Below are 19,929 nucleotides of genomic sequence, written 5' to 3'. Positions count from 1 at the left end.
GCCTGGCACACCGCGTGCATTCGGACTCTGTTGATGCGCACGTGACCCCGTGCTGGTCTCAGAGCCACTCCAGCGACACGGGCCTCTTCCCCCTGCAGATGTCTGTGGCAGGGGCAGCCACCGGGGCACCACCTGCCTGCAGCAGGATGCGCCATCCTACCTGCGGGACAGGAACAAAGGGGAGGCTTCCCGCCCAGCCCTGCACAATGTGCACAGCTGCACTGGAGTGTGTGTGTGTGTGCAGGAGGGTGAGCGATGTCACCGCCATGCCAGGTACTGTGTCCTAGACTTAGCGTTATTATTTCAAGTCTCTAGCATTCAAACACTTCTGGTTTGGATTTTCCTTGTGTGCCAGCCACCACACTCTCCCTCTGCACATGCCCCTGTGTAATTGGCTCAGGCCCCAAGTCCCCGGCTCAGGTGAGTTGCAGCCTCAGTGGAAATGCTTTCCCGCGCTGAGTGACGGTGGAGGCGTTGGACATTCAGTAATCAGGCGTCTCTGCTAGAGCACTGCTCTCAGGGTGACAGGCCTCAAAGAATTCAGAAGATGAGTCAGATTTTAAAAAAAAGTAGTTGGCAGAGGATGAAGGCTCAGGCGGACCTCAGAAAATCTTAACCTCCAAGAGACAGAGGCTCAGGTAGCCCTGCCCCTCCCAACCTGGCTGCTCGCGCCCTCACCTTCGGCCAGTGTGCGAGGCAGAACATGTTCCAGGATTTGACCTTCACGCTCGCAGGTGTCTTTCAACAGCAAGAGTAACAAGCCACATTCCGAGGCGACACCACTGTCCCCGCTCTGCTTGGGGGACGGGTCCACAGATGGTTTTGGATCTCTTAATGGAAGGTGTTCACAGGAGCTCGAGGGGGTCTCCGACCGTGTGGGCGTCTGCCCTTCCTCCAGTTCACCCTGCTCTCTGGTTCTGCTGCTCGGCTGGAGTACAGCTCACGCTGGCCACAGCGGGCAAGGCGGACCTTGGAGGATCCTTCCGTGGTCTGCCAGGAGAGGAAGCACCCGGGCGCTCTCACCCATGTACCAGCATATGTGCAAGTACCCAGAGTTAGAAAAAAATGGACACTTGCTCCTGTTTATGGGCACCTGCCGCCCACCGCCCAGCTCCAGCCGCTAGGACAGAGAAGGAGGGCGTCGGATCCTCTGTCTGCATGAGGTCAGGTGCTCCTCTCCACTGGATTTGTCACGGGTTCTGAGCTGCATGCTAATGAGGACCTCAGACATGGCCCCCTCACCCCTAATTTGTAAACTTAGTTATCGAGAGTTTTAATCTCAGTCTTCTCATTTACACTCATTTTCTAAGGTTCAAGTCACCAGCAAGCCCCCCCAGATAAAGATGACAGATGTTGATAAACTCAGCTGGAGACAATGACAAAGGAGATCAGGCAGGGTAGTGGTTCTGGCCCGGTTCTGAGTCCCTGACCCAGCCTCGTGTACTGAGCAGAAACTCAGGCCCCTTGAGACCTGACCCCTAAAAATGAGGCTTTCTGTCAACTCAGATGACAAGTCCTGAGAAGTGAGGGCGCTCTGTGCCGCCCAGCCTCACCGCGCCGTGAGCGACTGCTCTTTGATTGGAGCAGAGCTCACAGATGAGTTAATAACCAGGCCTATCCCTGCCTGCCTAGCACAAATGTGCACGCACCCCAACTCTCCTTCTCCTGCTTGGGCAGCTTCTAAGACTTAGGGGGAATCCCCTGGAGTTCCTAGTAACTCAGAGTGCCCTGGTCCTGGGCCTGGGTGCGGGGAAAGAGTCCTCCTCCCAAGTCACCCCTGGGGGGCCAGCAGCAGGTGCTGACTGACACCTGCCTCACCTTGCTTGGGGAAGGAGACTTTAGCCAGGGCCAAGGCCACCGGCATGTCACTCACAGGAATCATGAAAACAACTGGAATTTTGTGTGGATTCCTCTGAATTTAGGTTTTGGGCCTCCTTCACCTTCCCCTTCCAACAGATGAAATTAAATTCTGTCTGAAAGTGTAATTAAATGACTCCTGAACTGGCTGCCTGCTTTCCTGAGATGTAATAACACAATAACATTTTTAATAACATGTGTAGTCTTCATGTTCAAACAAAGGGATTGTTTAAACATGAAGACTATAAACAGGAGCCAGGGACTGGCGTGTACTTGGTGGTGAACATGAACTGGGTGGGCATTGAGCGAAGGAAAGAGCGAGGGAACAACAAGTCTCAAAGTGGAAAGAATGCACCCTTCCCAGAACATCTGTCAGTCTCTGACCTCTGGCAGGAGAAAACCAAAGCTGCTCTTGGTAGAGAAGGCGCCTCACCCAGAGATGGAGAGCTTGAAAATATTAGGACATCTACAGTGAAAATTACCCCATCTTCTTTTTAAAAAAAACTTTTGTATTTTGAGAAACATTTAGACTTGCAGAGGAGTTGCAAAAAATGTTTTTGAAAATTGGTATAAAGTTCTGTATTCCCTAAGTCAGCAGCTCTGGATGTTACAGCAACAAGTACCAAGATCGCAACTAAGGAATTAGCGCGGCAACAGACCAAACTTAAGCCTGTGTTCAAATTGCCCCAGGTTTCCCACCGAGTGCATTTCCCGTCCCAGATACGACCCAGGACACCACCTTGCGTCCATCTGCCTGTCACCTTGGCTTCTTGCAAACTGTCACAGCTCTTCTGTCTTCTGTCACTAAGTTTAGCATCTCTTGGTGCATTGTGGCTGGAGAGATTTTTATTTCTGTAGGGTTTAATGATGATCTCCTATTTTCCTCATTTTTCCTACATTTATTAATTGCAATTAGAAGGAAGTGCAATTCCATCTCCCTGTTTGCCCTTGTTTCTCCTCAGTCACTTCTGGCAGCAAGAGCCCAGAGCTGCCTGCTCTGTTCCTGGGGTAGGAAGGCAGACCTCCAACACGACACTCACCTGCCTTGCTGCTCAGGACGCTCTGGCTTTGGCCCTGTGCTCAGGCAGGGGACCCTGCTCCTTCCTGCTTGCCTGCATCCTACTGTTCGTTCGTTTGAGCACTTCTTTATTCTCTCCCACCACAAATCCTCCACATTAACCATGTACATTTTCACCCCTGCCTTGGAATCAGCCACTTCTCCATAAGCCCTGGTTTCCTTTATTGCAAAATAGAATTAGGAGCCATTTTCTGGGCACTAGATGTGCTGCTGGGCCCTGGACCACCATCGCCTCTGGGTCCTTTCAAGACAGCAGGAAATGCATGTATCACACCACCGTTCACGAGCACACATCTGCAGGGATTCCCGCATCCGTGTCTCTGTGTTCATAAAAACAGCCCGTGCTCATGCCTGACTTCCGTCCAGCCCCGCCTGTCTCCCTTTAGCCTCCTTATCTCGTCTTCTCCGTAGTCTCTCTCTGGCTGTGAGAAGCTCGGCTCTTGTTATCTACATTTCTGATTTGCTCAGCTGCAGTCCACACAGGAGGTGGTTTAAAATGGCTAACCTATAGCCCAGAGAAAACAAAGCTACCAAATAAATTGCAACGAGCTGTACAGACTTTCTTGTGTTTAGTCATTCAGGATCCAGTCGAAATAGGGTTTCCAAAGACACGCAGGTCAGTGTCCCTGCCCCCCAGGGAGCTGACGCGACGCACATGTCACAGGGGTTCACGTCTCACAGGCTGGCCTCACCTCTCACCCTCCAGCACCTACCCAACATGCTGGTGGGTTTAAAATTTAATTCACGTACAGCCAGGCTCACTCCTTGCGATGCAGTCTTAAGGATTCTGACAGCTCGTCACTTATTCCTGGCCACGTTTCCTCAGAGGACAATGCTACTCCCCAGGCCTCCTGGTCCTAGTTTGTGGTCGGCCCTGCCCACCACCACCCCACTGACCTGCTTTCTAGTCTTGTAGCTCGGCCCCTCCCAGAAGGACATCTAAGGAGGACCGTACACTACGTCACCATTGGGCTGACTTCTTTCCCACAGCAAAATGCAGTTGAGCTTCCTCCATGTTGTGTAAAGAAATGTGGCATTCCTGTTCATTCCTGAGTGGTGTCCCACTGTGTGGGTGAACCAGCGTTTATCCATCCTTAATGGAAAGCCCCATGAGATGTTCCCAGCTTTGAGCAATTACAAATAACTGCTCTGTGAAAATGTGTTACAAGTGTTTATGTGAACGTAGTTGGGAGCGTGCTTGTTGGGTCACGTGGTCGGTGTGCATTAAGCCCATAAGATGCTCAACGGTTCACCAGGGTAGTCTGCCCTCCACAGTACCAGCAAACCAGCAATGTCTGAGCTTGCCAGTTCCTCTGCATCCTGCTGGCCAGCGGTGATGGCAATTTTGTTTCTATTTAACCACTGTAATAAGAAGGTGGCGGGATTACTTGTGGTGTTATTTACATTCTCCAACAAGTGACCATGCCAGTCTTTCTACATGCTTACCTACCATCTTCAGTGACATGCCTGTTTAGATTATTTACCCATTAAAATATATTAGGTTGTTCATTTTCTTGTTTTGACTTTTGAGAATTCTTTGTATATTTTGGATACAGATCCTTATTAAAAACGTGATTTGCAAATATTTTCTCCCAGTTTTGGATAATCGTTTTACTTTCCTAAATATCTTTTTCAGAGCAAAAGAGTTTTTGTTTGCAGTGTTATTTTTGTTTGTTTGTTTGGTTGGTTGTTTTGGTACCACAGATTGATCCCAGGGGTCTTAACTACCAAGTTGCATCCCCAGCCCCTTTTATTTTTTTATTGAGACAGGGTCTTGCTAAGTTGCTTAGGGCCTTGCTAAGTTGCTGAGACTGGCCTTGTACTTGTGATCCTCCTGCCTCAGCCTCCCGAGCTGAGATTATAGGTGTGCACCACCAGGCCCAGTTGCAAATGTTTTTTGATTTTGAGAAATCTCAATTTAGATTTTTTTCTTTTATGGATTGTATTTGCTTATTGTATTTGAAAACTTTTGTTTAACTCAAGGTCATTAAAATTTGCTTTACAATTTCTTCTGAAATTTTACTGTTTTCTAACGTAAATGAATCTATGATCGACTTGGAGCCACTACTTTCTGTAGGAAGTTTGAGATGCAGGCCATCATTCATTTTTTTCTTTTCCTTTTCCTTGTCTTTTTACTTTTTGTTTAGGAACATCCCATAATTCCAACACTGTTGGTTAGAAGCACCGTTGAAAGGATTTATCTGTGTCAAAAATCAGATGGTCTTTCTTGCAAGAACCTAGTCCCTGGGCTCTCAGTTCTGTTTCGCTGATCCATGTGTTTTGGGTGTGTCGTATTATTCTTAGTTACTGTAGATTACAATAAGTCTTGAAATCAGGTGGTGTGAGTTCTCTGACTTTGTTCTTTTTTTCAAAATTGTCTATTTTGGTATTTGGTTTATTTGTTTATACACACACACGCACACACACACAATATGAAGACTTCTAAAAATCTGAACATGATATATTTCTCCATGATATATTTCCATCATCTTGGTTTTTTAATCAGAATTTTGTAGCTGTCTGCGTACAGATCCTACACATATTTTAGACTTATACCTAAGTATTTATTTTGTGCTAATGTAAATCTGTTTTTGATTTTGACCAGTGGCTTATTTCTAATACATGTGTAATTTGATATTTATAAATCGACCTTGTATCTTATCCTATGAACCTGAGTGGACTCTGAATCTTGGACTTTCCTTCCTTCCTTTTTTTTTCTCCCTAATTCTTATTTTGTAGGTTCTTTGGAATTTCCTATGTAGACAATAATTCTGTGAATATAGGCAGCATGATTTCTTCCTTTCAAAGGGCTCGTCTCAGCTGACCTCATTCTCTCACTGTGGTGGGCAGATGGCTAATGCTCTCTCTCATGACATCCCTAGTTCTTGACCAGGACACTAATCTGGGTGCTTCTGTGAAGGGGACTTCACCGATGGAATTCAGGAGACTAATCAGGAGACTTTAGAATATCGTGACTCTCTTGGATTATCCAGGGGAACTGAGCTGATCACAGGAGCCCATGAAATCAGAAGAGGTCATCAGAGTTTGGAGAGACCAGAAGCATGGGAAAGGCCTGACCTACTGTTGCTGATTCTGAGGATGGAGGAGGGAACCACAGGCCAAGAAACATGGGGCCTCTGGATGCTGAGAATGATGTCCAACGACACCAGCAGGGAGGTGAGACCCCAGCCCCACAATCACATGGAACTTCATTCTGCCAAGCCTGAAGGAGTTTGGAAGCAGATTTATCCCCCAAAGTTCCAGAAGGGAGCACAGCTCTGCTGAGTCCTTAGTTTGACCTTTGAGACTCGAAGCAGGGACCTGCTGAATCAAGCTGTGCCTGGACTTGCAGCCTAAAGCTCTGCGAGGTGAGAAATAGTGCCCTTCTAAACTGCTCAACTTGGGGCAATTGGTTGCAGCAGCAATAGAAAAGCAAGACTCGCCCTTGGCAGGATGTGTTGGGATTTCTATGTCAGACGCAGCTTCTTGCTGAAGACACTGAGATGAAAAAGATGATCTCTTTCCAAGGAGATCACAGACAAGAAGGAGAATCTAACAGCAAACAAACATGGGATCCCGTGTGCAGGCTGCTGAAGTAGGGATTCTCCTTGTTGCAAAGAGGGGAGAGCAATTCTGGCCAAGTTTAAGTAACTCAAGAGAGAAAAAAGACAGAGACTGAATTTTCAATTCAGAGAGGGGACATACTGGAAGATTCCAGTCAATGAAGGAAACTGTCAGCATGTCAGATTTGGAGAAGGGAGGACCAGGGAAGTCCTTGGAGCCAGAGTGGAGGTGTGTGGACGCTCTGCTGTTACTATGACTGCCCCCACTAGTCTTGAGTTTCATCTCGCCTTCTCACATTTCAAATTGTGATGGATAAAAAGACATGGCCTCTTTTGGGTCATGGACCTCTCTCTGATTTGAAGTGCTGTAACTGGGACAAGTCTTATGGATTAGACAGGGTCTCTAGAGAAACCAAACCAAGGGGAGAGAGGGAGAGAAGTGTGTGTGTGAGAAGTTTTAAGGAATGGGCTTCCCTAATTGTAGGGCCCGACAAATCCAGTATCTACAGAGCAGGCTGGCAGGCTGGAGACCCAGGGAAGAATGAATGCAACTTGTCTGAAGGCATCTGCTGCAGGTTTCCCTCTTCCTGTGGGAACCTCTGTCTTTTTTCACTTAAGGCCTTCAACTGATTGGAGGAGGCCTGCCCCATACTTTGAAAGATAATCTGCTTTACTCAAAGTCCACTGCTTTAAGTTTAATCTCATCTAAAACCTACCTTCACAGCAACATTTAGACAGGGGTTGATGAATATCTGGATACAGTGGCCTAGCCAAGTTGACCTATATGGTTGACCATCTCATCTTTTTTTTTTTTTTTTTTTTTTGTGGGGGGCTGTTCCAGGGATTAAGCTCAGACACACTTTACCACTGAGCCACATCCCAGGGCCCTATTTTGTATTTTATTTAGAGACAGTGTCTCGATGAGCTGCTTAGCGCCTCGCTTTTGCTGAGGCTGGGCTAGGAACTTGAGATCCTCCTGCCTCAGCCTCCGAGCCGCTGGGATGACAGGGTGCGCCACCGTGCATGGCTGACCATTCCATCTGTGGCAGGCACCACCCCAAGGTTCTAATTCCATGGGTCAGGGGCTCCACCCCAGAAAGGAACCTCTTTATGAACCTGAAAAACAGTCCATCAAGACCACCATGCGACTGCAGTCTACCTCTGAGATGAGAGTGCAGGACCCTTGGGCTGTTCTTATATGGATGAGAAAAATGATCATGAAAGCAAAACTGCTGAGTAAACAGGTGTTGTGCCAGTCAGCTCTCTATTACTGTAACAGACGCCTGAGGAGAATCAACTTATGGAGAAGAAAGTTATCCTCCGGCTCACAGTTCTGGAGGCTTCTGTCCCCTCTTCCTTGGCTCTGGTGGCACATCACGGTGCAAGTGCTTGGTGGAGGCAAAGCCATACACTTCATGGCCAGGATGCAGAAGAGGAAGAGGACAGTCTGGAGTCCCACAATCCCCTCGAGGACACACCCTCCATGGCCCCACCTCTTAAAGGTTCCATGCCCCCACTAGTGCGGCAGACTGGGGACCAAGCCTTTGGGGCGATGTTCCCGATCCAAACCACAGCAAGAAGTATGCATATGTAGGTTCGGCTTTATATGTTTTAAATTAAAATTCAAGTAAAGTTGGTAAACTCTGAAATCTAGATTTTGTGCTTGTTACTGTAAACAAGCGATTTCTTCTTCGCTAAGACACCAAGGAACCCCAAACCCCTCCAGGATTTAAAGTGTGGTCGGGAGTTCCTCAGGGCATGGTTTGCGGTTGAAATGAAGAACGAAGCCGAGGTCATTCGAATCTGGCGAGACCAGCACTGCAGAAACACATGGAGTCGGGGTGTCCCGGTCCCGATCCGCAGACCCACTCCCTGAAGGACAGAGGGGAAGGGACGTCAGAAAGAGACCCTCCAGGCTGAGCCCCTGGGGTTTCTAGCCAAACAGAGCAGAGAGGCCCACTTCCCTGAGGCTGTCCTAGCCTCGCCTGAGGCTGTCCTAGCCTCGCCTGAGGCTGTCCTAGCCTCGCCTGACGCAGCTGCATGGCCAGGCGCGCCACTAGGATCCCATAAGACTATTAGAAGCGGGGAGTCTCCCAGGTTGGGGCGCCCTCTGTTGTCAGCCCTGGCTTCCTCCAGGGGAGAAGGGGACCTTAGCCCTTGTTGACTTGTTTTCAATCGGGATCAGTGGAGACCTCCACTCCCGCCGCCTGCCCTGGCCCTCCCTCCGTCCTTGCTGGGGTCACATCGGCAGAACCCAGGCTGGCGTCCTCAGCGCCCTTCTGCTCAGTGTTCAGGATCATGTCTGAGGGGCTGCGCCAGGCCCAGCGTCCTCGTTCCCCAGCACCGAAGCCCCAGCCAGACAGTTGTCAAGGCAACGAAAAGGCACCCGGAGAACCGCGCAAAGGCCTCTCTGGCTGCTCAGCGTCTGTGCGCTGCTGGGGCTCCAGCTTAATTTGGGGGCTTGGCAGAAAGATCTCCTTTACGGCTAATTATAAAATGTACCAGTGTTATTAGGCTGGGTGATAGATGATTGCCTGCTAAATGTGATGTGAAAAATTGAGGCAGTTCTCAAAGTGGGGCCTTAAATTAAGAGAGCCTGGAAGATGGATGGCTCATTTTTGCCATTCGGAATAGCCTGCGTGCAGCAGCTAAGTGCGCGCGCGCTCGCCCACGCGCTTCCAGACTCAAATGTATCCGAGTCCGGTCACACTTCGCGCTTTCCAAAGTGTTTAAGACAAGGTAGGAGGTTCTCTGCCCAGAGATACCTGTGACCGCCTGTGAAATCACTGTCCAGGTCCAGAGCTGTACAGTTACTCTTGGCAGGTGGGAGTGTAAGATTAGGATTTGAGGCTGGATTCAGATGGTCAGCCTCCTTATTCATTCATCCATTTCTTCACTGCTATTGCTGTCGTTTCACATACTCGTTTGTTAACGAACTCTAAATGAATGCTACATGTTAGTTTAATAAAGCACATGGTGACCAGGGCTCAAAGGGGCCAGGGGAACACCTTGAGACTCCATCTACCTTCTCCATCAACACGTTCTGTTAAAACAAAATGTCTTAGATTACCTTTATGTGAAAGGTGGATCCAAAGCCTTGTGTCCAGCCCTGCCCTGAGCGGACGCAGAACAGATGTAGCTGCTGAATTATCCCACCTACAGATCCACCCTTCTGCGAGTCCAGCTAGATGGGATTAGATATCATCTTTAGGCTCTCGCCCTAGGGAAGGAACTGAATCTCTTTTAGAAGAGGAGCTTCCATCTACCTGAGGGAGTGGAGCCATCCCTTCACTGGGGCTGATCTCCTAGAAGATGAAGAAGTCTCACAAGCTGATTATGCGTCAACCTCTAAGGTACATCATATTTACTCAGATGTATTAAAAACAACACGCCCCCTCTGGGCGAGCCATTCCTGGGATTGCATCTTGAACCCTGAGTGTATTTTAACGGCAAAGGGATGGGAAAGGTAATTATCTGGCAAATAGACCTGTCAACCAGGCTTGTTTGAATAACTTAAACCATAAACCAGGTTTTCCATTTCTTCTACAGCCTTTGAGGGCATGGTTAGTTTTCTTTATAGCATTTCCACATGAGTTGAAACGGGTCCTACATGTAGATGTTCAGGACATCAAAGCTGGTGCTTCATGAAAGGACAGAGTCTGTCTAACTCTTGAATCAAGTTCCTTTTGATTTCATTTCTGTCTCTGGTTTGGAAGTCACAGGGGGCTGTGAGATGGAAGAATGGTCCAAAATAAGAAAGGGAATAAACGAAATGGCCGGGACTTGTTTCAGAATAGCTGGCTTCTCGCAGAGTTCCAGCACGGCAAGTCTTTGCACGTGCGTTTCCACTGTGTTCTGGGTGTCATGGAATTTTCTTTGAGGGGACGTAGGGAATAGAGGAACAGAACTCAAACAAGGAGGTGCCTGGTTCCCATCCTAAGGATCCTCTGGGATTCTAATAGAGTCTGAAGGTGAAAAGTTAGGGCTGCTGAGAGCCCAGATCAATGCACGCACAATCTCCCTGGAACCCGCAGGAGGGTGCTGCTCTCTCTGCCCAGAGGGGTTGGAAAAGTTCCTCAGAGGAGGAGCCAGTTGAGTTCAGTCCTGAAAGACACGTAGGAGTTCATCATATAGAGAGATGAGAAATGAAATGGGCAGAGCTTTCGTGGCAATGTACCTGTGGGTGCAAAGACCAGCACGCTGCACACGGGACTGGAGAGGTTCTTTCCTGTCCCTGGGGCGCAAGCTGCATGCCTGGGAAGGAAGGAAGGAGGCGAAGAAAGGCAGGCCAGGAGGGCAGCCTGGTCACAGGATCGGACTGAGAGTTAAAGGTGGAAACAGGCTGAGGGAGTAAGACACAGCTCAAGAGAGATCTAAGAACCTGAACAGCAGGGGAGAGGGATGGAGATGAATGGAGACCACTGGAGAAGAAGGGACGGGAGAGAGAAGCGGAACCGGGAGGGAGAACCTCGGCAGGGCCGAGGTGATCTGTTCAGTCCAGAGTAACCTGGAAGTGTGGATCTGCAGCCCAGAAGACAGATGAGGATGGAGGTACAGCCCAGGGTGCTGCGTCCTAATGAGACCCAAGGTTCATGGCCAACCAGTCACTGAGTTCAGGTCTTCGGTTCCCTGGGATTGTGCGTAGATCCGAGAGGGGTGCTTACCTTCATCTCCTGGGGAATGAGTCAGGAGCTCTCACCAGCTCCTCAAGTGATCCTTAACCCTCTGAGGATTAATGATGAACACAGCCCAAGAGGTTGGGTTGTGGGAAACAGACTGGTTGAGGCAGCAAGCAGCACTCAACAAGAGGAGAACTCCAAACTTTTACAAAAACTCCAAATTCTGAGCCCTGATCCACAGTTTCTCACTATTTATAGGTTATTTGACGTCACCTTAGACCCATCCTATCATTGGAGTTTATTCCTCTTTTTGAAAAAAATCGCACTAATCTATTTTGCCAAAGGCCTTGGGCAATCTCTAACATAAACCAGGCTCACAGAAAGAGAAGAAGAAGCTGCTCTGTTCACAGGCATCTGTTACGTGAGTACCTGAGGGAGAAGTCAGACTCTTCGGGCAGTTATTGGCAATCATGGTGATTAGCTTCCTGGAGAGAGGCTGAGAGAGGGAGCAGAAGTGACCCTTCCCTGGGCATTGGTTTCTTACCGTAGTGTTTTTCTAATTTCATTTCACAATCAGGTCTGGTTTTGCCAGCACAGTTGGAAAATGGGGAAATGGAATAAAACACCAGCAAAAAGCACTGTGGCAGAGGAGGGTCTGTCTGCAGGGTGTTAGGCTGATGAGCTGCAGCTGCTGGCAAGGGAGGAGGCCACTCAAAGCCCTCTCCGTAGCCGGGGGTTCAGCATGGCTCTTCCCAGCCTCATCCGAGTCCCTCTTTCATCTTTCCATGACATCTGCTTCAGTATATTGTTATGAGAATCAATGGAAATAACATTAATAGAGAGCTTGAAAACTCTAAAATGCTTGCCAAGTAATCATCTTAAAATGCGATTTGGCAACATAGTTAAAGCCACAGGAATGTTCACTGGTCTGCCATCACCACTGACAGTGTACGTGACATTCACTGTTCCTGCTGGTGCCACAGCTCACGGACCCTTTGGCTAGTAAGTTAGCACACAAAGCTAACATGCTCAGACAGTAGGACCTGCTGTCAATACACGCCGTCACCTTCCTCCTAACCCAGGGTGGGTAGGATGTCCCAGAGACGGCACTGATGGATGACGGAGCGACAGGGTGGAATGTGCACGGTGCCGGGGCGTGCTGCAGTTGGTTAGAAAGCACATGGACTGCTGGGTAGACTTCTGGGTGCGGCTGAAGCGAGGCTGAATTGGCTGCAGGTTGGCGGCCTGGTTAGGCCTCTCCAGCACTGTGGTCAATCTAGCAGCCAGGAAGTCTGTCTCCAGAGCATATAGACCCAAAGGTCTGTCAGGATTTTCCAGCATTGTCTCATAACTGAAGAGTCAACAGATTCTGTACGTTAAAGGCATCTACTATTGAAAGAATGGACATTTTTTTAAGCTGTCTGTTTTATCTCAACTCCCTAAGGTTTCCCTCCCAGTAATGGGAACAAAGCCCTTAAAGCTGTTCCAGGAAACAGCCCCAAACAGAGAGTAAAAGAGTAAATTGAGTCTGATAGCCAGATAGTGCTCAAACAGTAGGATTACCAGAAACTATTGACCAGAATCTACGCCCTGTTGTAAAACATTGTGAAACATTTGTCAGCAAACCCAGACCCCCTTTGAAATTTCCTGGCAGCTTGTCCCCCTTTTCCCCCTTTCATGTGTGACCCCTCCCGATGTGTGGTTTCTGCCTTTATAAACCTACAAGATTTTCTGCTAGGGACTCGACTCCTCGAGTTGGGTCCCAGCGCGCTGGAATAAACACCTCTTGCGGTTTGCATCAAGTGACGCCTCCTGCGGTTGATTGGGGTTGCCGTCCATCCATGGGACAGAGTTGGGGTTTCCTTTTTGGGGGCCTTACACTATCACCCTCAGAGCTGATTTGAGAAGTTTGGGCACATAGTTTATAACCCAGATTCTCAGCCCAAGTCCAATGAGATTTGATTTCAAGAAATGGGTTTTGATGCATAGAACTGATAACAGAGCTGATGGGGCCACATGTAAAGAGTTTTTGATGAAAGCGGGTCCCTGGCATCTACATTTCCAGGACGAAGTTGAAGAAAGCGATTAAGGTGTCTGACACAGCCAGGGGCAATTTAACTTTAAGCAAAGTATGTGTAAATGATTTCTAAGCAATCCATTTTAAAGAGATGTTGGAAACATGCTAGAAGGGAAAACTGAAAGGATTCCTTCAAGTGGGTTTTTAGAAAAGTGGATTTAATCAGTTGTCTCAATGAACAGGTGGAATTAAATAAAATGTTAGGCAGAATGATTGGGAGAAAACCATCACTTCACTGTTGTGAAGGCAGGTGAGGGTGTTCTTATGACACAGGAAAAAGACAGCAGCCAGTAAAGATGCACCAAGACCAATGCGGGGTGCGGACTGACATGATGGTGTCCCCCAGGTTCCTGTGCTGAAATCATAAAACCGATGTGAAGGTATTAGGAGGTGGGGCCTTTGGAGGTTTCTAGGTCAGAGACGGGGGTCCTCATGAGTGGGGCGAAGCCCTTCATGAAGCCCCCCAGAGGCCTCTCCCCTCTTTCCACCAAGTGAGATGACAATGAGAAGATGGCGTCTACAGCCTGGAAGAGATTGAAACCAGGGCCTGGCACTGTTGGCATCCGACCTTGAACTTCAAGGCTCCAGAACTGTGAGAAATAAGTTGCTGCTGTTGTAGCTACCCAGTCTTGCACTTAGTTATAACGTTCCGACTGAGTAGGGCTGGAGTCAGGCGCTCAGTTCTCTGGTCCTGGCCCTGGCGTTCAGTGCTACCTGGGCACGGCATGCCCGGGGGTTGCTCCGGATCCCTCCTCTAGAGGAGGGCAAGAACCCTAACTCCTACCCAGCTTGCGAGGTCAGAGTTTGAAGACAAAATGACATCATCGCTTGAGAGCAGTTTTTAAACTTACATAAATTATTGTTTTGGTATCATCTTGAAATTTAAAAATACGTATGTTGAAATTTTCTCTTCTTATTACCACTACCTCCAATATACAGAAACAATGTTTATGAATGGGTTCAGAGTTTCAAAGGCAGATGCAGGGAGAATACTTATTCAACCATAAGGGGTGTCAAGTGAAGTTGGAAAATCTCTTAGCTTACTGGAGTCTAGGTCCTTGGCTGTGAACATCAAACAGTGACACCACATAGGAAGGTGTTTTATAAACTCTAATGCTCAATGCAAATGTCATCCGCTTGTGTCAACTCCTCACTTACTAAAGCCTGCTTTTCTAATCTTTTTTCTGCTTGTATACTTTTTCTCTAGTAACTTCAAAATAAAATAGAACTCATCGTTCCTGATGTTAGATACTCCCTGAGAGCTTTGGGAGACTTTTTCCTGTGTCTTTATGGGCAGATCTGTGTTGCCTGCCTGACTCCAAAACACCTAACTGGTTACCAAGTCATTCATCTCAGGAGCTTGCATCTCACCTCCTTTCACCTTTTGCATTAACTTGACCTTGAAAATATCAGGCCCAACCCCAACTAAGCCAAATACAGTATCCAAGTTTGCATCCCTTAAGTGATGTCTTGTGGTTGGACATATACCTCAAGATTCTCATACTGATCTCAGGGTCCCTGGACAGGTGTTGAGGAAGCAGTTCATCATTGCTGTAACTTATCATATTTAGAAAATGTGTTAAGAAGTGTTCCCTCATACACATATGATCTCACTTCACTGTACTTACCTTAAGAAGAAAGGAATGCCTATAACCAGGCATGGTACAGGTGTCATTTCGTCCCTTCTGTAAAGTGAGAAAACCAACAGCATTTAATAGAGGTCAAGTCCAAGTCCAATATTTCTTGACTACAAAGCCAAAGGATTAAAACTGTTCATTTCTGTTCACACCCGTATCTTTTCTTGCAAGACTTTCTCCTTGTCTTTGGTTTGATCAAATCTGAATATGATATACCTAATTTTTGTTTTATTTGTAACTTACATTCTTTGTGATCTCTGGGCTTCCTGGATCTGTGGTTGGGGTTCTTTCATTACTCTTGGAACGTTTTCAGTAATCATGAAGTATTTCCCCTGCTGCATTCCCTGTTTCTTCTTAAGTTTATATTCTCATCACACATATATTACATCTTTTGAAATCGTCCCACAGCTTTGAATGTTCCGTTTTGCTTCTACCATTCTTTTGTCTTAGCATTTCAGTTCGGAAAGATTTCTGACTTCTCTTCAAATTAAACAGTTCTTTCCTGGGACGTGCAATATCCACTTGTAAACCCATCAGAGGCATCCTTCTCTTCTATGGCTGTTTTATTTTCCAGCATTTCCTTCTGCTGCCTCTGTAGAGTCTTACTCTCTCTATTGTTATTGTGCATCTGTTCTTTCCTGATGTCCACTTTTCCCATTAGTTCCCTTAGCATAGTAATCATGGGTACTTTGAATTTCCTAATAATTACGACTTGGGTCTCAGACCTGAGTCTAGGTCTGATATTGTCTCCTAGACCTTTTTCCTTGTCTTTTGGCATGTGTTGTGATTTTTGTTGAAAGTCAGATTTGTTGAATTGGTAATAGGAACTGTAGCTAGTTCATTAGCATGAAGGTTGATGGTCAGCTGGGTGAGTTTGTCTGTATTCACTGTTTGCTAAAGTTCTAGGTGCAAGGAGGTTCCTCTGCGTCCTTGTTTTAGTCTTACCTTTTGACTTTGGGCTTCTCTACGTCCTCTTCAGAAGCATTTGCTCCAGCTCTTCAGCTCTACTCTGCTGTTACTACACTGGATCTAATTGGATGTGCTCCTGACCTGCGGGGCAGGTGGAACGTTCTGTAACTGCATGGATGAATCTCATTCTTGAGCAGATCCACGTCTCTGGGCTGTGACCTTCACAAACGTTTCCATTGGTGCCACTACCTGCAGCCTGGATTCCCACTGGCTGGATTAAGCCTCCTGTCCGCACAAAAAGAAATGGACAAAAGATGGAAAAATGAAGAGTGAGCTTTATGAAGTTTGATTAAAGTAGCGCTTCCCCCCACTGGCCCTATAGAAACAGGATTTACAGAAACCAAAGCAGAGGATACACATAGTTGTCCTAAAGAGAGGCATAATGGGACAAAAGGCAGGAAATTCACAGGTTTCGCCTCTTTCCCAGTCCTTGAAGCCTCGAATCAGTCAAAAGGCTATTTTGAAGCCACATGGTTAGCTCTTGACTGGGATGGGGGGTCCCTACTCTTAGCAAGGCCTTCTGTTTCTATCTAATTTTTTTTTTTTTTTTGTATTTGCATCTTTTCTACCCCGAGGGACTGATTATTTCTATGAACTTGTGTATATACATACATACATATGTATATACATTTTTCTTTTCTCCTTAGTGTGTTGTCTCCCTAAGGAGGGTGGAAACTGGTCCCTTTATGTTATTACTTGACTCCTGTAGATTTTTATAAAGGGGAAAAATGTCAAAAAATAAAAAGAGAAAAGAAAAGAAAACAGCAGCAGTGAAAATGTCACAAAACAAAGCAGACAACACTCCCTTGTCTCCTTTCTGCCTTGTCGCTGAGGTATTTGGGGACGGCATCAGGAAAGTGTGTCTGGATCTGCCCTCGCCTCCACCACCCGCCCACCCGTCTGAGAGTCAGGGAAAGAACTGAGACACTGCGCTCTTCTTGTTCATTGTTTGGAACGATGAGGAAGAACTGGACGAGACAGCAGAGGAGGGAAGGGGCACAGCCAGAGTCAGGAATCCAGAGTGGAACAGGGAAATTTCAGTGCCAGCCTTCAGATTCTTCAGCATGAGTCATCTGAGGATAGCTTCAAAGCGATATTTTTGTTTTGTTTGTCTGAAATGTTATATGGATTTTGTCGTGGGCTTGGTTATGTTGGAGGCTGAGCTGTGAGAGTAGGAAGGGACCACACAGTCCATCCAGCTGAACATCTTCAAGCTGTGCGGGAATTCTGAGTCCCCAGGTCGAGGTCCGTGACCTCCTCCTCCCCCTGGACACCCCCACCCCCGGGGCTCATGAATCCCAAACCACTTCATTCACAACTCTTAGCCAGTCCTTTCTCCTGAACACTAACCCTCTTAAGCCAAGAATTGGTCTTAATTACTGCACAAAACAAATATACTTGACAGTTCAGCAATTAACCAAAATATAAATTTCTTATAGTTTTTCTGAGAAGAAATCTTAGGTAAAATTTGATGATGTAGTCTTTTATTTTATTTTCAAAAAAATATGAACAAAGTGACTAGCCTCAGTGATTTAAGGAGTTTAGTAAATGGCCCTACAGATAAGGTTGAGCTGAAAGAAGTTTGGAACATATCATAGAAACGTCTTTACTTTTCAGGAAGGACTAAAGGCACGCAGGTCCCCGTGGGCATTCAGGGCAGGAATCTGTACCCTAATTTGTGGATGTTAAGAATATTTTCTCATCTAGAGTGGAGACAGTGGTGGATTATGTTAAAAAAGGCATTTTATGCTCCAGCCATTAAAATACACACACAAATGAGCTCCTGCCTTATGCAAGGGGTGTGTGTTCCAAGAGTCCCAGCAGGTGACTGAAACCAGAGAGCACCAAACCCTGGGCATGCTAGACTCCCCATATATGCCCATCTGTGACACAGTTTAATTTATGAATTAGGCACAGGAAGAGATTAACAACAATAATGAATGATAAAGCAGAACAATTATAGCAATGTACTATAATACGTTATGTGAACGCGGTATCTTTCTCGCCTCTCTTTATTCTGCACTTAATCTGCCTTTGTGTGTGTGCGTGCTATGATGTGACATGATATTTAAAGGAAACACTGAGAGCTTCTCCTTGGCAGATCTGAATTGTCAGCATCATTACTCTTGTCACTTGTGACTGTTATTCAGCAAAATAAGGATTGTTTGAACACAAGCATCAGGATGTCATGAAATTAATCTGATAACCAAAACTAAATGACTAGTGGGAGGGTAGCATATACAGCACGGACACAGGGGTGGTTCGCATCCTGAGCTGAAGGAGCAGAACAGTAGGAGATTTCATCATGTTCTTCATAATGGTATGCAATTTAGAACTTATTTCTGGAATATTCCATTTACTATTGTACTGTGGTTGAGGGTGGGTAACTAAAACCATGGAAAGTGAAACTGAGTAAGAAAGAGATTAGGGTAAATGTAGAGAGAACATATTGCACTAAACATTAGGAGAGTGAGTGTCACACTGAATTGTGGTAGGTGAGATGGAAACAGTTATCTGAATGTTCCTTTTCTTAGACAGTCATTGGACCCCGAGATAGAAGAACTTGGCGGGGAAAGGCCTGGAGACATTATTGATTGGTATGGATCATGATTTTAGGCAGCTGTTCTAGCCTCAGCTAAGTACGGCCCCCTGGGGCAACGGCAGGCTGCTTAGAGGAGGCAGGCAGGGGAGAGGAAGGCTTGTTGGGGTGAGGGTCAGGGAGGAAGCTGCCCTGGCTCCCATCTCCTCCAGCTGGAGCCAAACCTGAGGCAAATAGCAGCAGTGAGCTGGGGCTCCAGGGCAGCAGGGAGCTGAGGGAGAGTCCGCTGCCTGTCTGGACGGCAGCGCCTGAACTCTGCACACAAGAAGACGCAGGTTCAGATGGCATACCAGAGATTCCACATCCACAGCCACAGAGGCAAAGAGGGCAAGACTGGCCTGCAGTGGACGTCACTGGTGATCAACTTCAGGAGTGGCAGGAGGCAGCCTGTCACAAGGATTCCAGAATCTTTGAGCTTATTTATTTATTTATTATATTTTATTAAAATCATAAATTTACATAGGGCAATGTTGTTTGATTTATTCTGTTATTTTTCCCTTCCCCCCCCCCCCCCACCCTTCTTTTCCCTCTATACAGTCCTTCCTCCTCCATTCTTACCACCCTCCTTATCCCTAACCCTAAACCTAACCCTAACCCTAAAGCTATCCCCTCCTACCCCCCATTATATGTCCTCATCTGCTTATCAGTGAAATCATTCGTCCTTTAGTTTTTTGAGATTGGCTTATCTCACTTAGCATGATATTCTCCAATTTCATCCATTTGCCTGCAAATGCCATAATTTTATCATTCTTCATGGCAGAGTAATATCCATATAATATATGCCACAGTTTCTTTATCCATTCATCAACTGAAGGGCATCTAGGTTGGTTCCACAATCTGGCTATGGTGAATTGAGCAGCTATGAACATTGATGTGGCTGTATCTCTGTAGTATGCTGATTTTAATCCTCTGGAAAGCTTGGAATGGAACCACCATTTGACCCAGCTATCCCACTCCTTGAGCTTATTTATTTTTAAAAACTAAATATTGAGTCCATTTAGTTAAAATGTTAAGTGTGGCATGAATAATTTTCTAATGATGATTCAAATTTAAAATCCTATTTGTCAAAGAGGATGCCTAAAAGAATATTTGAGAAAAAAAAGATTATGTGACTGAAGACAGTAATTATTTTCTAAGAAAAAACATGTTCCACTCACCTATAACAGCTGTCTCCATAGAAATTTCTTTCCTAGAACTCTTACTCCCTTACCCTCACCTTCGACTGGACAAGGCAAAAGCAGTGTTTCTTACCAACCATTTGCTTTCATAAAGGGTCATGTAGACATTTCAGAAGCAATTCTGTAACACAATCTAACTGAATTCCATTGAGCTGGGTTTTTCTTTTCTTTTTTATTGTATACATTTAGGGCGTGCAATAGGCTGTTTTGGTATACAGAAGGAAATGATTACTGCAGGTAAGTACTAGTGTGTCACGTAGTTACTTTTCCTGTGGTAGAGTGTCTGCACAGGCTCACTAGCCTTTGTCCCCGACACTTTGTCCCCTGGATTTGTTCATCCTGTAGAACTGAA

Source organism: Sciurus vulgaris, assembly GCF_902686455.1.
Source record: "Sciurus vulgaris genome assembly, chromosome: 10".
NCBI lineage: Eukaryota > Metazoa > Chordata > Mammalia > Rodentia > Sciuridae > Sciurus > Sciurus vulgaris.
The sequence above is the reverse complement of the archived record's forward strand: the minus strand, read 5'-3'. Positions refer to the sequence as shown.